Genomic DNA, 16,069 nt, shown 5'->3' on the forward strand with positions numbered 1-16,069 from the left:
GTTTGTAACAATACAATCCTAACTCAAGAAACAAGAAAAGCATCGAATAGACAACCTCAATTGACTCCTAAAACAACTGATAAAGAAGAACAACAAAAAAATAGCCAAAATTAGTACATGGAAAGAAATCATAAAGATCTGAACAGAAATAAATGAAAAATAAATGAAAGAAACAATAGCAAAGATTAGTAAACTAAAAGCTGGTTCTTTGAGAAGATAAACAAAATTGACAAAACTTTAGCCAGAATCATCAAGAAAAATAGAGAGAAGAATCAATTCAACAAACTTAGAAATGAAAAAGGAGAGGTTACAACAGAAAATGCAGAAATACAAAGGATTATAAGAGACTATTATGAACAACTCTATGGCAATAAAATGGATAACCTGGAAGAAATGGACAGATGCTTAGAAAAGTTCAATATTCAAAGACTGAACCAGGAAGAAATATAAATTATGAACCATCCAATTACAAGCTCCAAATCGAAGCTGTAATCAAAAATTCCCAAAAGACAAAAGCCCAGGACCAAATGGCTTCACAGGTGAATTATATCAAACATTCAGAGATGAGCAAATGCCTCTCCTTCTAAAACTCTTTCAAAAACCTGTAGAGGAAGGAACACTTCCAAACTCATTCTATGAGGTTACCATCACCCTGATATCAAAACCAGACAAAGACAAGACCAAATAAGAATACTATAGGCGAATATCACTGATGAACTTAGATGCAAAAAAATCCTCGGCAAAATTTTAGCAAACAGAATTCAACAACACATCAAAAACCATGATCAATTTGGGTTTATTCCAGGGATGCAAGGATTCTTCAATATTTGCAAATCAATCAATGTGACAGACCATATTAACCAAAGGAATGTTAAAAATCATATGATAACCTAAATAGATGCAGAAACAGCCATTAAATTTAAAATTTTAAAATTATTAAATTAAAAATAAGTTTTAAAAAGAAATAAACTTTAAAAAGTTTAAAAAGTTGAAATAACTCAAATGTCCATCAACTGGTGTTCGAATAAATAAAACATGCAGTGCAAAATTATTTGGCCATCAAATGAATGGAGTTCTTATAAAAGGTATAACATGCTAGAGCTCTGAAATGATTATGTTAATTAAAATAATCCAGGAACAAAAGGCTGTGTATTGCATTATTCTGTTCATGTGAATGCATATGTCCCAGATTAGGTAATTCTCTAAAGATGGAAAATAGAGGAGTGAATGCAAGGGCCCAGATAAAGGGGGAAATGGAAAATGTCTGCCAAATGGAGAGTGTTTCCCTTTGGAATGATGAAAATATTCTAGAATGAGGCTATGGTTATGGTTATTCGACCTATGAATAAGTTACAAATTAATGAAATATACAGCTTAACTAGTAAATTCATGGTACAGGTACAACATGTCTATAAATACAATCTTTTTTTTTTTAATCTACTGAAATTAATTTCTACATCCAGGAATATTATCCTTCAAAAACAAAGGAGAAGGAGATATTCTCATATAAACAAAAAATTGGGGAATTCATTCTCAGCAGATACCTTGTCTGTAAGAAATGTTAAAAGAAGTTATTTACACAGAATAAGATGATATTGAAGAGAAACTATGAGACGAAGAAAGACTGTTATGTTGAAGTTTGACAGAAAACAACAAAATTCTGGAAAGCAATTATCCTTCAATGAAAAGTTAATTGAAAAAATAAACGAAGGCAAATTGAAATGAAGGTTTTTTTTCTTATGATTAACTGGTAAAAGATAAATGCTTGTTTCTCCATCTTTGCTTTTCACCAATTATGAATCTTCATAATTAAAGTGGGTTTCATGTATACAAGATCTATTTTCACTCACTGGTAAAGAATCCGGAGCAGATGCAAATTCCATCTCTGGGTCAGGAAGATCCCCTGCAGGAGAGCATGGCAACCTACTCCACTATTCTTTCCTGGAGAATCCCCATGAACAGAAGAGACTGGTGGGCTTACAGTCCATGGGGTGGCAAGGAGCTGGACACGACTGTGCAAGTAAACAACAGCAGGCACATATTCTTAACAGAAACTCTGAAGATAGTAAAAATAGATGAGAAAATTGTCAGCCTAAACAGAGCAAAACAAACAAACAAAAAACCTAGATTGTAGAACTGAATTATAAAAGGTTTTAGGCAATAAAATGTCTCCCAACAGTAGTGTAAACAGTGTGTCCCACACAAGAGAGAGGAGTAATTTTTAATACTCACTCAATAGAAAAACATTCTAGTTACATTCATAAATTAAAGGAAATTTAAATGTCCAGAAAACAAACATAGTATACAGTCTACTGATCATTTTACATCTAATTAAGACTGTAAAACTGTAAGGGAAGTTTTAAGAAAAAACATCTGTGAAAGTTTAAGCAGCCCCCAATGAAAAGAGTTGCACATGACTGAGTGACTGAACTGAACTGAAGCATCCCCAATGAACGTAATTTTATTTCCTTTTTCCCATAGTTTCAAAATAATTGACAATTAAGATTGAATTTCACTTTAAAACATATTTTTCAATTTCAGCAGGATATTTCATATTCAAATATAAGATTTTTCATGCTAAAAATGTTTGTACCTTGCAGTGAATATTTTGTTTCACTGATTTAGACATAAAATCATAATGTGTGTCTTTGCTTTGACCATCTTTGTGGCATCACTGTGCATTTAGAATCAACTGTTTGAATGTGTGGACTGTGAAGTTTTTGGGTCATGTACTGTTGAAGCCTAGCTTGAAGGATTTTGAACATTACCTTGCTAGCATGTGAAATGAGTGCAGTTGTGTGGTTTGAACATTGTTTGGCATTGCCCTTCTTTGGGATTGAAATGAAAACTGACCTTTTCCAGTCCTGTGGCCACTGCCAAGTTTTCCAAACTGGCTGGCGTATTGACTGCAGCACTTTAACAGTAGCATCTTTTCAGATTTGAAAGAGCTCAGCTGGAATTTAATCACCTCCACTAGCTTTGTTCATACTGATGCTTCCTAAGGCCCACTTGACTCTGCACTCCAGGATGTCTGGATCTAGGTTAGTGATCACACCATCATGGTTATCCAGATTATTAAGATTTGTTTCGGAGAAGGCAATGGCAACCCACTCCAGCACTCTTGTCTGGAAAATCCCATGGACAGAGGAGCCTAGTAGGCTGCAGTCCATGGGGTCGCTAAGAGTCAGATATGACTTAGCGTCTTCACTTTCACTTTTCACTTGCATGCATTGGAGAAGGAAATGGCAACCCACTCCAGTGTTCTTGCCTGGAGAATCCTAGGGACGGGGGAGCCTGGTGGGCTGCCGTCTGTGGGGTCGCACAGAGTTGGACATGACTGAAGCGACTTAGCAGCAGCAAGATTTGTTTAAACAGTTTTTCTGTGTATTCTTGCTACCTCTTCTTAATCTTTTCTGCTTTAGTTAGGCCCATAGCATTTCTTTCCTTTATTGTGCCTGTCTTTGCATGAAATGTTCCCTTAGCATGTCTCATTTTCTTGAAGAGATCTCTAAGTCTTTCCCATTCTATTGGTTTCCTCTGTTTCTTTGCTTTATTCAAATCCCTTGTGAGTATACATTGGAAGTGACAAATAGATTCAAGGGTTAGATCTGGCACACAGAGTACCAGAAGACCTATGGATGGCGGTTCCTAACATTGTACAGGAGGTGGTGATCAAAACCATCCACAAGAAAAAGAAATGCAAAAAGGCAAAGAGGTTGTCTGAGGAGAAGGAAATAGATGAGAAGAGAAGAGAAAGGCAAAGGAGACACAGAAAGATATAGCCACCTGAATGCAGTCCAAAGACTAGCAAGGAGAGATAAGAAGACCTTTTTAAGTGAGCCACCAGGGAAGTCCCTTATCTAATAAAAGGGGGTCTCAGTGAGATCACTATGCACTGAGTCCCCTCTTATGGACACTATAGTGTCCCTCTTATGGACACTAGTGTCCATAGTGCCTCCTCCCCTCCCCAACTGGGGGTCACTGTCTTTTAGTCTCAGCACCCAGAGGGAGGGGGCACCCCAGCCTCTCCCATGGGGAAGTCACAGACCCGAGAACCAGGTGTGGCTCCCTGAGGATGTGATTGTACAAATCATGTGCTCACCTTTAATCATCACCTCACAGCCAGCATTTGCCGAAAGACACATGGAGGACGGAGGAGACCATGGATGCTACCACCTGGCCCCACCTCTGCAGTAACCCACGTTCAGTGCACGGGCAGATGGATGACCAGTCCCTCAGGACAGAGCTGAGAATAGCCTCCTCAATGCCCAGCTCCTCCACGCGCTGTCTGGCAGCCCCGAGGCGTCTTCCAGTTCAGGCCAGTGACGTTGCAGGACGTGACTGAGACGCAGCCTAAGCGATACCCAGCTCCACCCATGCGCCATCCGTCAGCCCCAAAACAGCTTCTGGTTCAGCCCAGTGACATCACAGGATGCGAATGAGGAGTGGCCTGCACCATGCCCAGCTCCTCAGTGTGCCATCTGTAAGCCCCAAGCCAGCTTCCAGTTGAGGCCGGTAACGTCACAGCACGTGACTGAGACGCAGAGTCCACGATGCCCCCCAGCTCCACACACGCACTGTCCATCAGCCCTGAAGCAGCTTCCAGTTCAACCCGATGACATCGCCAACAAACCCGTCAGCCCACATGAGGTCGCCTGTGATGGTGTTGGTACAGCCGGTGGCTGACCCTGGGCACTGGCCCTTCACCCATGTGCAAAGGCAGGGGAGCCCCCACTGGGTCAGCTTCTCCAGGGACCAGGCTGGTTGGACGCAGACAAACTCCAGGTTCTCTGTGAGGTTTATGCCGGCCATAAACAGCCTGCCTGGGACAAGAGAGGGCTGCTGTTCATGGTGCCGGCTGTGGGGTCAGCTGCCCACATGTTAGTCACTAACCCATGGAGTCATGTGGCCAACCAAACTATGTGGTCACCAACCCACGTGGTCACCCACCCATTGGGTCACTAACCTGAGAGGTTATGCACTCACCTGTCCACATGATTATCCACTCACACCGTCACCCGCCCACACGGTCACCCACTCACCGGGTCAGCAACTCACATGGTAACCCACCCTGCAATCAGCAACTCAAACCGGTCACCCACCCACACGATCTCCTGCCCATGTGACCAGTAACCCATGGGGTCACCTGCCCACGCAGTCACCAAGCTGTGCCATCACCCACTCAGACTCTGGCCTCCGCAGTGGTCAGATATTCAGATGTCTGACAGAGACCAAAGTTCAGACAGAAGGGGCTCACAGGGGTGTTGACTCATGAATTTCTCCTGTTACAGCGGGCAGGCAGGCTGGACAGTGATCCCAAAGATGTCCATGTCCTGGCCCTGTATGGTGGACACAGTAACATCCCCAAGGATGTCCATGCCCTGCTCCCCATGTGGTGAACAGAATAATATCCCTTAATACATCCTATTCCATTTCTCCACTTGAAACCAAAGCCAGCCCCATGCACTAGGACATGCATGTGACCAGGTATCCCGGTGTGAAGGCGGCACTCACCTGGGTGGCTGCAGCTCTTCATGTGCTACAGGTAGTGGACAAGGTCTTGGGGCTTCACCTGGTTCCCCCACCAGTAGGGGATACCAGGCCACGGTTCTACATGCTGACTCATGGATGCCTCATCCTTGTACGACAGGATGACCTACTGGCCCTGGGACCACAGCTGGTGCAGAGTCGGCACCTCCTGGGGGGAGAATCATCTGGGTGCCCGTGAGACATGTGCACAGTGGTTATTGGGGTGCCTTGTGACACGATATGTCAGTTATTGGAGGTGTCTGAGAAGCTACAGTGATGTGTGAATTATTAGGGTGTCTATGAGCAGTGATGGGCTGGTTACTGGGTTCTCTGTGAGAAGAGACAGTCATGGGTGGGTTATTGGCATGTCTGAGTAGAGACACTAGTGGGTAGATTACTGGGGTGTCTTGAGCAGTGATGGATGGATTATTGGGGTGCCTGAGTGGAAACAGAGCTGGGTGGATTATTGGGGTTTCTGATAGGAAACAGCGAGTGGATTACTGGGGCATCTTGAGGCATGATTGGTGGATTTGGGGGGTGTCTGAATAGAGACCGGGCAGGGTGTATTATTGAGGGTGCCTGTGACCAGTGATGGGCTGGTTATTGGGGTGTTTGAGTGGAGACAGTAGTGGGTGGATTACTGGGATTCCGTGAGCGGCATCACCCAGTGCCTGAATCAGCCTCACGCAGCTAGGGAATAGTCTGATTACAGTGAAGCCTAGTGCTCCCACTGGCCCCGCTGCCAAGAGCATGGGGAGCCTGTGGCCCCTGATCACTCCATGGGGACACAGCATGTCCCCAGAGATGTTCTTGATGCAGTCCATCAGGTACTCGTGCAGGTCCTCCGTCATGCCCTTGAAGTTCCTGCACGCCAGGATAACCACTTCCTGGGAGTGGTTCTCCAGCCATTCTGAGATCTCCATGAGGGCGTTCTGGGTGGGGGTGGAGGAGACGGGCCTTTTAGTGAGAGACAGAGGGGCGTGGGTGGGGACTTTCCCCAGCACAGCCACTCTACAGACGGGTTGGGGGGTCCTGACACAAAAAGACATAAAGCATGGCACCTGCTCCCAAGGGACTGAGTCTCCCCTGAATGGCAGTGGGGAGCTGTGGCATTGCTCTTGTGTGTGTGTGTGTGCGTGTGTGTGTATGTACACGCTCCTGTAGGTACAGGTGCACATGCAGGTGTGCATGTGTTCAGGGTCTGTGTGTGCATGGATATGCCTGTGTGTGTGTGTGTGCACAGCAGCAGAGAGCAGTGCTTATAATATTGTGTGAAATCTGTACTCCTGGTAGCATGCGAGGGCAGCAGGGTACATGCACACTGAGGCCCAGGACAGAACCTCCAGACCCCAAGGGTCATGAGGTTCTGTGGTGGGGGCACCGGGGGCCAAGGCCAGAGTGAAACACTAAGTGACTTGGCCAGCAGCTGAAAGAATGGACTGGACACCCCAAAACTGGACACAGGTAAGGATGTGTCAGGGACCTGGTATAGCCAAATTCTGGGAGACACCCCAGAGGCCAGAGGTACAGGTGTGAGTTCAGAAATGCACGTTGGTCTGGAATTCTGAGTGACTGATGCCAGAGGTCAGTCCTCTCCTGCCTGGAGTGGATGCGTGTCCATCTCCTTAGAGGCCAGTGTCTTCTAATGGGAGTGGACCTGTGTTGTCCCCTTAGAGATCAGCATCTCCTGCCTGGAGTGACCATATGTCCATCTGAGTGGACGTGTGCCCATCCCCTCAGAGGCCCTCCCCCTCCTGCCTGGACCAGACATGGGTGTCCCTAGATGGCAGACACCCCCCCAGTCCCTACCCCCTGTCCCCACCCCTACCTCCCTTAGGGCCGTCATGTACACCATGTGGCCAGAGTGCAGGTTCCTCTCAGTGCCCTCCTCCATGTGCACCATCCGCAGGTCCTTGTGCCAGCATCCAGCTGCTTCGTGATGCTCAGCACCTGCACACCTGTGCTGGGCAGAGAGGGCGGCCCCCTGCTTAGGGGCTGGGCATGCACTGAGGACGCCCAACTGAGGGCCACATTATCCACTGTGAAATCCACAGTGTTGGTGCTGCTGGGGTTGAGGCCCTGCTTCTGGGAACAGGGTCTCCAGGGTCACTGATCAGGTGGAGCACAGATCTGAGGTCCAGATTGTGGTCATGGGGGGGGGGGTGTTCCTGCAGAGTCCAGCCTCACCCTCCTCTCAGGCAGTCTCTGGGTGAAAGCTCCTTGTGGGTTCAACAGCCCAGGCTCCACAACACCTAAGCTGGACCCTTCAACATGAGGACATACAAGACCCACAGAGGTCTGTGCCCACCCCCACAAACAGCACTAGGAAAGGCAAGGAACCAAGGGGAGAGAACGAAAGGAAGAGACATCTGTCCACCACACAAATAAGACAGGAAAAAGCAAAAATAAGTTTAACATAAATTGAAAAGTGAAAGTTGCTCAGTTATTTCCAAGTCTTTTCGATCCGATGGACTGTAGGCCACCAGACTCCTCTGTCCATGGAATTATCCAGGCAAGATTACTGGAGTGCGTTGCCATTCTCTTCTCCAGATTTTCCCAACCCAGGAATTCAACCCATATCACCCGCATTGCAAGCAGATTCTTTACCAACTGAGCCACCAGGGAAGCCCTAATATAAATTCATAGCAGAAAACATACTGTGTCCTCTACAAGGAGTCATAATGGAAAAAAAAAAAAAAAAAACATAAAAATAAAAAAAAAAGGAAAGAAAATAATAGATTCTCTCTATCCAAAATAAAAGAAAAAGCAAAAACTAATATTAACATAAACTAATAGCAGAAAATGGTACTGTGTTCTCTACACAGAGTCATAATGGAAAAAGAAAAAAAAAAGAATAAAAAATGGGAAAGGAAGTCACAGCACCTCCCTCCCAATCCAAATTAAAAGAAAAAGCAAAGATTCATCTGAATATTGTCAGCTATACACAGGCACTTGCCATCTACCTCTACAAAGATTAAATGAAGTGCTGCTGCAGTCGCTGATCTTCAACACCCCCTGAAAGACCACCACCCGTGCCCCCCACCATGCACACACCCAGGTCTCTTTGGCAGCCATACCACTTGAGACCACAGCACCGAGGCCCCCGCGGATGGAGGGACCCTGCCCTGGAGGGACGCAGAACAGAGAGACCCAGCAACAAGGGGCCCTCAGAGCAGAGGGACCCCAGTCCTGCAGGACTCCTGGGCTCTGGTGGACCCCCTCCTGCTCCCTCCCTCCTCTGGGTGTGAACTCTTAAGGCCAGGCTGAAGGCCCCTGATGCAAGGAGGAATGTAGTTTGTCCACATTCCAGCCCTGGCTCTCTGCCAATCAGATCCCCTGAGGGGGATTCCAGCAACCAGGAACCTCCCAGGAGGAAGCAATTACACAAGGCAAGAGCTGTGGTTGACAGCCTTTTGTCTTCTTGGGAGGACCAGCCTGGGAGCAGAAAAACCAGGAATATGAGTGCCCCCTCAAGTGTGGGTTCAGGAAGGCAGTGGCCATCTGTCCCCTGCTGGTGGGCCCCTGCTCCTGTGGGCACCTGGGCCTAGGTGGGTTTTCTACCCCGTCCTGCATCCCCCCCCTGGCTAACGTGTGTGTCTGTGGCAGGACCGCTGTCAAGTGGGTGCCCCCTTCCCACAGACAGGGCCCCCGCCATTGACTACTCTCCATCCTCCACAATGACTGCCTCCTACCCCGGCTTCTCTCCACCCCATAAAACCCCTGATCCACCCTGCAGAAGCACTACAGGGGAGGGTTGTGAGTGTGTGCATGTGTTCTCAGTTGCTTCAGTCGTCTCGACTCTCTGTGACCCCATGGACTGTATAGCCTGCCAGGCTCCTTTGTCCATGGCATTTCCCAGGTGAGAATACTACAGTGGGGTGCCATTTTCTCCTCCATGGGATCTTCCTGGCTCAGGGATCAAACCCAGGTCCCCTGCATTGCAAGCTGATTCTTTACCATCTGAGCCACAAAGAAAGTCTCCTTGGAGGGGGTGCCAGGGTACAAATGCAAACTCACCTCAGAGTACATGGGAACTCAGCTATTGATTATCTGGGACCAAAAAGGAGCTCTGGTGTCAGCTCAGCTGCACAAAAGGCGGGACCCAGCCTCCCCCTTCCCCTCCCAGCTCCCCCAGCCTCTGTGACTTCAGACAGTGATGCTGTTAGTCCATGGGTCCCCGTTCTGGCTTCAGGCTAGTTCCAGAGTAAAGCTGTGTCCTTTCCTACTTTTCTTGGAGGCTCTCTGGGTGGGGAAGATCTCCTGGAGGAAGGCATGGTGAACCACTCCAGTATTCTTGCCTGTAGAATCCCATGGACAGAGAAGCCTGGCCAACTATAGTCCATGGGGTCGCAATGAGTCAGGCATGACTGAGCGACTAAACAATTCTGCTTTACAGCAGGTTTGTTCTCAATACCGTTTCCCCAACAAGGATAAGGACACTGCCCCCTGTGGGTGACACTAGTGGCTGGAGCTGGGTCCAGGGCCCGGGCATGCCTGCAGTCTCTCACCTGGGTGGTGGACCACTTGAGCACCACGGGCAGGGTGACACATGGCAGCACTTTGCCCAGAAGCTGCAGCAGCCTCGACTTCTTGTGAGAGATGGGTGACTTCTTGTTCAGGCAGTATGTCATCATGCCGTGGCTCCCTGCAGGCAAACCAGGTGGGGGACATGTCACCCCCTGAGCCTGTCCTCTGTGCCCCCAAGCCGTCCTAAGGATGCACAGCTATAGCGCCGCGGGGCATGGGGGAGTCCCAAAAGTCATATCCACTGAGTCCCGGGAACTGAATCTTGTCTGGAAATGGGATCTCTGCAGCTGTGAGAAAGTGAAAGTCAATTTATTTAAGGAATCCCGTTTTTGAACAGAAAAGGCTTAAGATGGCTTTTGATTTTATGGTTTCTTGCCAGGAACCAGCACGAGAGTTCCCACCCATGACAAACTTCATGCGGAGAGGCCTGACATGCAAAGGCGAGTCAGGACCCGAGGGCCCCCCTGGATCTGCCTGAGTGTCTACCCCCAAAGCAGAATCTGTCTGTTTTACTATTTTACGACTTTGACCAACTCCTCTGACATTAATGGGGAGCTATCCCCATCACCTTTTCCTTGAAGGAAATCAACTTAGAGCTCTAGCTAATTAGCCTCCTGGGCATAATAGGAGTGTTTCAATCCAAACCCCTCAGATGGCTCTCTAACTTGCCTGACAGGTTAACCCGGACTCCTACAGCTACGCATACGATTGTTTACAGTCTCCCAACCGGAGAGGCATGGGAAGCTTAAGATATTCAAATATTATAGAGCCTCTTGGAGAGTTAGAAATTGTTAGAATAGAACTAGTAAAATATTTCATTGTTGAGCCAATGCTTGCTGCCAAGTTTCCACATCCCCTGTATTGTGTCCTTGGGAGTATATTAATTAATATAGTTGGTATATAGAAAAAAATAAGTAGTGGCCTTGGTGTTAAGAACTTTAGACCCTTAAGGTAATAAATTGTTTCCTTGTTGTAAGCCCATTGCACCTTTGCCCTATAGGAATGCAACTTTATCTAACACGTTCGGAGGATGGCGCCCAACTTTAAAATAATTACTCTTAGAGAAAATAAGTCTTATGGTTGACAAACTATTATCAGAGTCATAAAATGTTAACAGGCCTTCTGGCCAGAAGATGAGGTAAATCACCTAAAGCATTTGTATACTATAAGTTTGCAGAAAAGAAAGCCTGGTCTCAATAAGGATCAAAGACTGCTGACTTTGCATGATTTTACACCCCCTATTATCCTCTATACACAACTTAAGGTATATAAGCCCCCTTTGAAAATAAAGCCACGGGCCTTGCTCATCAGGCTTGGTCTCCCCGTGTCGTTCTTGCTTCCTTTTCTCTCCTTTTCTTCTCTTTTCTTCCTTCAGGGTGACTGATTGGAGCATGGGGGCTCTCTGAGACCACTTACTTGCCTGGGTTTCTAAGACCCACTCGAGAAGGTGCCCAGGGTGGGGCACCTTCCGTGATTCGAGAGGGTGCCTGTGGCCTCCGTGGTCAGAGCAAGTTCGGTGTCACGAACTTTATTAGTTTCCCATGTAAATGAGTCAGGTCAAGCCTCTCTGTCTTTCTCCTTTTATCTATCCTTTTAATCACCAATGCAGTCCTCCCGAGGGAATCCCTGGATCCAACTGGGGCTGGACCCCTGGAGTTTCTTGTTTCCCAGGTGGTTGTCATGGCAAAGAGCCTGCTTGCCAAAGCAGGAGGCACAAATGATGCAGGGGTGATCCCTGGGTTGGGAAGATCCCCTGGGAAGGGACTGACAACCCACACCATTATTCTTGCCTGCAGAATCCCATGGGCAGAGGAGCCTGGCGTGTACAGTCCATGGGGTTGCAAAGAGTCAGACACAACTGAGCACAGGCAGACCCTCTTTAGGTACAAATACTTTGAAGTTATTCATAGTATTTTCAGACTCTTTATGGCGCAGTGTTGTCATTTATTTATGGTCATTTATGTGTGGTTTCTTTTATTCTTTTTCCTTTTAAATCTGTGTGGTCTGTTTCAGAGACAGTGTGGGGGAGATTCATACTTTAGCAGTCACTTGGGGACAATCCAGAAATCCTTCCCTTCCATCTCCTAACATAGGTTTGCACTAGCTTTATTTCTCTCTCTCTCTCTCTCTCTCTCTCTTTTTTTTTTTTTTTCTTATTTATTCTCAGGGTCAAGGGACGGGAAGGAGGATTTACAAGTTCATAATATAATTTGATTTGACGATGTTACAGAAGAGTGAATGGATGGGTGGATAGATAAGTGGATGCATGGATGAATGGATGGTGGGTGGGTGGATGGATGGATCGGTGTATGGGTGGATGATGGATTGGTCAGTGGATGGATGGATGGATGATGGATGGTTGATTTATTGATGGATGGGTGCGTGGATGTGTGGGTGGTTAAATGGATGGATGAGTGGATGGGTGGGTGTGTGGGTCGATAAATGGATGGGTGGGTCAGCAGCATGTGGCCCATACACACAGTGGTGTATGCCTCACCATGAAAAGGAGTGAAGTTCTGACACAGGCTACATCGTGGATGGACCTTGAACACACGATGGTCAGTGAGAGAAGCAAACACAAAAGGACACATTTTATGTGTCCGTTTATAAGAGATGTCCAGAACAGGCAAATGTACAAAGATAGAAGCAGATGAGTGGTGCCCGGGCTTGGGGTAAGGGGTACAGGAAGGAGAGAGGCCAAGGGTCCCTCTGTGGATGGAGGAGGTCTGAAGACTCGGAAGCCTCTTCTTTGTGGGGCCCCCATAGCCTTCCCTATGAGGAAGCACTGGGAAGGGCTGAGAGACTGGGTCCACGGTTCCCTGTCTGTTCCACACCCTCAAGGGAAGGGCTGTGTGGGGGCCCGTCCTCCCGGGGAGGTGACCAGCATAGAACCCCACAGCTGTGGAAAGGGTGAGAAAGAGTCTAAAGCTGCCTTCCATAAAAAACAGCACTTCCTGTTTGTCCAACTGTCCATGTGTGCTCCCAGCAGGCAGTGCCCAGGGTCACAGAGCCAGGGCAGGGCCCAGTGTTGGCATGGCCAGAGGAGTGCTGGTGGAGACTGGGGTGCGTTTGCACCTTGAGGAGGTGAGCAGGGTGCTGTCTGGCAGGGACCCTCTCCTTCCAGGCCACGGTGTCTGGTGGCCACCCCTCTGATGGCCTGAGCACAGCAGTGTCACCCTGGAAGTGTCCGCCTACCTGGTCACCACTGGGCATCCCCAAGTCGAGATGTCCGCCCATGGCTGAGCCTTGCAGCACTTTTTGCAACCAAACTGGCTACAGTCAGAGGTTCCTCATTTTAATTACATAGTTCTGGTACGACTTATCGAGTTGTTTCGGGGTGGGTGGCCCCCTTAAACTTTGGGCCCTCCAGGCTCAAGTGCAGAATGTGCTGCACAAGCTCTGATGAAAAACGTGGGCAGAAAGGTGAGGAGTCCCCAGGAGTAGGACAGAGTGGCTAAGAAAACACAACCCTGCCCCCCAGGGTGGCTAGCATGTGTCCTGGAGGCAGACTCTAGGGGGTTCACATACCTTCTGGGTTGAATGTTATAAAGTGGACAGACGAGGGTAGGTGCTGGTATGTATGTGTGCAGTATGTGTGCATGTGTGTTTGCTGTGTGTGTGTAAATGTGTGTGTGTGTGTGTTCAATGTCCCTGTGTGAGCCTGCGTGTGTGCATATTTGGAACTGAGGCTTCCTACACTCAGGCCCATCTCCCAGCCACATCCTTGCGGAGCTGAGCCTGTGGGGCCTCACCTGGGATGGAGAGGTGGTGCAGGGGCATGTCCCAGAGCCGAGAACTAAGCACTGACATCCATTCCGCGTTTGCCTTGGTGGCACAAGAAGGAGCCAGGCGAGCTCACCTGCCAGACCATCGGAGGCTGAGCCTGGGAGATCTGGGGGAGGAAATAGGGCGTTGCATAATTAAAACAGGACATACAGAAGACCCGGTGCTGGCGGCGTGGAGGCATGGCTCTGAGAATCGGGAAACTGCGGACTTCTCTCCAAGAGAAAGGAGGATGGGGTGGTGAAGAGGGGAGAAGAGCTCTAGAGACAGAGAGACTGAGACACAGAGAGAAATGGACAGAGACATGAAGAAAGACAGACAGAAACAGAGAGAGGGGAGAGACACAGGAGGTGAAGTGAGGGTTTGAGGAGGAGCAAGGGAGGGGGGAGACAGGGACCAACAGACAGACCCCAGAAGCTCAAGTCTGTTCTCCCTGAGGCTAGAGCTGCCGTCCGCCTCCAGAGAGTCCCCCTTCCTCAAGCTGTGCAGCAGCCCCCTCCTCTTGGTGCTGAGAGGGGCCCAGTTGAGCCTGTGTGGTCTCCAGGTATGGGGGCTTCCATCCTAGGTGTGATGGAGCCCAGGCACAAGGTCACACCCCCTTCACTCTCCAGAGGTGCTCTCTCCATCTGGTGGGTGTGGCTGCAGTAAAAGTGACTGGACCAGCTCCCAGGATGAAGCACCCACTTGGGCAGCTGAGAAGCTGGGAATGCCTCTGGTCAGGGTCTGAGTGTTCCCTCTCTCCTGTTATGGGTGGGTGTCCTTGTGGAGAGGGGACAGAGGAGTAAAATCACTATAGTTTTTACCGATGTGTGGCCAAGGGTGGCCATCCCATCATGCAAGGAGATGATTTAAAACACAATCACCTGGAGACATGAACCATGACTTCTGAGTGGCGGCTGCAGATTTTGTCCACTCACCCAGAACCTGATCTCACTCCCGAGCTTCTGTGCCTTGTCTTTCCACGTGGGAGAGGGGACAGAGCCCTGTTCATGGTGTTGAAGGTGATCTGAGGGTCCAGGAACACCCTCCCTCACCCACCATGTCCTGGAAACAGTTTCTGCAAAGACCTCTCCCTATAGAGACTCAGATCCAGATCCTGACTTCCCTGACCTGGCCACACAGACCAGCCCCTCCCTGGGATCATCAGTCGGGGCTGACCCGGTCATTCCCAGGACCTGTCAGAACATGGGCCTGTGACACACTGGTTCTCCCTGCCTAGCCCCAACAGCAGCCACTGTTGCTGCCTGAGCAGAACCTTCCCCTCACAGCTCCTCCTGAGTCAGGGCCTGTGGTCCACATGCCATCAGGACTCCTTTCATGGCAAACACATGCCTGGGCCTTTATTTTTGTGTTTACTGCTCTCCACGGACAGGGGTTGTCTCTATTCTTAAGGTCCCCTCTCTATAGTAATAATTCCCTTCTGTTGCCATAGTTCCCCCTCTACAGTAATAGTCCTTTTCTGTTTTCATGGTCCCCCCTCTACAGCAATAATCCCCTTCTGTTGTCATAGTCACCCCTCTACAGTAATACTCCCCTTCTGTTGTCATACTCTCCCCTCGACAGTAATAGTTCCCCTTCTATAGTAATAGCCCCCTCTAATATCATAGTTGGAGAAAGGCATGGCAACCCACTCCAGTATTCTTGCTTGGAGAATCCCATGTACAGAGGAGCTTGGCGGGGTCCATGTGGTCCGTCCATGGAGTCTCAGTCAGACATGACTGAATGACCAACACTAATGTCATAGTGTTTAGAGTAATAGCCCTTTATTCTCAAAATTCTACTTCTACAGTAACTGTGCTCCTCTATTGTTGTAGTCCCTGCTCTGTATAATAGTCCTCCTTAATTGTATTACTCCCCTTCTATTGTCATAGCCCCCCCACCACAGTAATTGTTCCTCTTCTACAGTATTAGCTCCTCTCTATTGTCATAGTAACAGTTACCCCTATAGGGTAACAGTTCTCTATTAGAAAATTAATAGAGTAATAGTTCTCTTTTATTGTCATAGTCCTCCACCCCATACACTAGTAGTCCTGTCTCTATTGTCATACTTCACTTTCTATTGTAGTAGTCCCCCCTCTGCAGTAAAAGTCTCTCCTTTACTGAAATAACCCCCCTCTAATGTCATAGTCCTACTATATAGTGATAGTCCCCCCTTCTATTGTCAAAGTTCCCCTTCTACAGCAGTACTGTCATAGTCCCCTCTCTGCAATAATAGTCCTTCTTGATTGTA

The 16,069-nt window shown here is 48.2% G+C and overlaps 1 pseudogene; it reads right to left on the reverse strand.

Annotated features, from left to right (window-relative positions):
• Positions 1-4,584: 4,584 nt before the first annotated feature.
• Positions 4,585-13,927, reverse strand: LOC129639874 (PI-PLC X domain-containing protein 1-like; annotated as a pseudogene).
• Positions 13,928-16,069: the final 2,142 nt, after the last annotated feature.

This window comes from Bubalus kerabau, chromosome X (genome assembly GCF_029407905.1).
Source record: "Bubalus kerabau isolate K-KA32 ecotype Philippines breed swamp buffalo chromosome X, PCC_UOA_SB_1v2, whole genome shotgun sequence".
Classification (NCBI taxonomy): Eukaryota; Metazoa; Chordata; class Mammalia; order Artiodactyla; family Bovidae; genus Bubalus; species Bubalus kerabau.